Genomic DNA, 1,733 nt, shown 5'->3' on the forward strand with positions numbered 1-1,733 from the left:
AGGCAGAGAAGACTCACCTGAGGCTGTGCCACCGAATGGTTGTGGTGGGCAGATATGATGGAGACGAGATGGGGGAGGGAGAGAATGCGGGTGGTAGATTTCTAATTTTTGAATGGGATGGTAAATATGACAGAGATGAGATGGGGGAGAAGGGGGATATTTTATTTTTTAATAAAAAAATGATACACTATCTACTGTTTAATAATTTGTTTACAACTTTAGACTGAGGTCCTGATGCTTTTGGTTTTATTAAAAAAAATTTTAAAAAAAAAAACCACGTGAGAGAGAGATAAAGAAGTTATAGATTAGTGGGTGGAGTATCTTTATCCTTCTTTTATACAAGTGCCCAACCATTCTTCTGGTACAAGGTGGGTGCAGACAGATGGGCCGGGGGTGGATACGGGGGCCCACCTAGCTGGTTTATCATGTATGACTTAAAAATGGACATGTACATGATTTTGACAAAACCACTTGCTAGCTCAAGAAGGTAGAATCCGTTCACATTGGTAATTTATTATATTGCAAAATTTTGACAAAACCGCTTTCTATCATATGCTTGCCAGTTCATGCAGGAGATAAGCACGACAGGGGTGCAAGTAAAAGTGAAGGCAATGTGTTTCACACATATAGATCCCAAAATGCAATGGCTGCATTTATATAACAAAAGGTGATATTAAAAGGAAAAAAAAATAATAATAATGCATAACGAATTAGAAGAGTCCATAGTGAAAACAAACCTGAGTCCCACGTCGTAGTAATTTTCTTGCAAATGGCAAAATACCCAAAATAATATATGCACCAGAATTATCAACAAAAATGATAACCTGTCATGACAACCAAAAGGAGCTGGTTATTAAAGAAGGGCATATAATAGTATCACTATAGAGATATATCTCAAGGGTGGTGGCACATTAAATTAGGCCTAACAATTTGCCTTCTTCCAAGGTTTCTTTTCACATTTCAATCTGAAAGCATCTAAGTCATCAATAACCCAAAGTTGTGAGACAAGATTTTGAAAACTAGCTAAAGAGGACATTCCATCCCTCGAGAAAACCTCTGCAAGCTTTGCAAATTGAGAAAAATAAAAATGATCTAAGTAACATTGAAAAACAATCAAATGATTGAGACACGATAAAGAGAATGGAAGTGAAAAGATCGAAGAAAAAAAGATAGATAGAGTGACTAACCGGTGGCCGATGGAAGCTCAAATGCACAGGTGGAAAAGAAAACTTGTGAAACGGAACGCAGGGCTGGGAAATGCTAAACAGGACGGTTGGCGGGGATTCAACGGGACGGTAGTGCATGACTGAGGCATAAATGCTCGGGTAAGTTTCCGAAAAAAAAAACACGACTGTTGGTTTGTTGGATCCCTATGTCTCCGTAGCGGGCCTCTTTTTTATATACTGATACTAGACGGATGGGTGAAAATCTGAATGGGTGGGTATCCTCCTACCTTCTGTTTTTTTATGTAAGTGACCAACCGCTCTCCCGGTAAGTGTGTGCAGATAGATGGGTCGGCGGTGGATACGGGGGCCCCCTTGCAGGTTTATCATGCATGACCCAAAAATGGACGTGTACATGATTTTGACACAACCGACTGCTAGCTCATGAAGGTAGAACCCGTTCACATTGATAATTTATTGTGGAGGACAATTGTGATAGATGGCATACATGACTTAGGAGACAACAATAATGTCATTCATCAGAATTAATTAGAACTATTCATCACTACG

General features: G+C 39.4%; 1 long non-coding RNA gene across 1 annotated transcript; it reads right to left on the minus strand.

Annotated features, from left to right (window-relative positions):
• Positions 1 to 326: 326 nt before the first annotated feature.
• LOC122275157 lies at positions 327 to 1,392 on the minus strand. The gene is made up of 3 exons (XR_006228492.1): positions 1,188 to 1,392; positions 738 to 824; positions 327 to 647 (listed from the first exon to the last, which is right to left on the minus strand). It is a non-coding gene; the product is annotated as an uncharacterized LOC122275157 (long non-coding RNA).
• Between the last annotated feature and the right edge of the window lie 341 nt (positions 1,393 to 1,733).

Source organism: Carya illinoinensis, chromosome 9 (assembly GCF_018687715.1).
Source record: "Carya illinoinensis cultivar Pawnee chromosome 9, C.illinoinensisPawnee_v1, whole genome shotgun sequence".
NCBI lineage: Eukaryota > Viridiplantae > Streptophyta > Magnoliopsida > Fagales > Juglandaceae > Carya > Carya illinoinensis.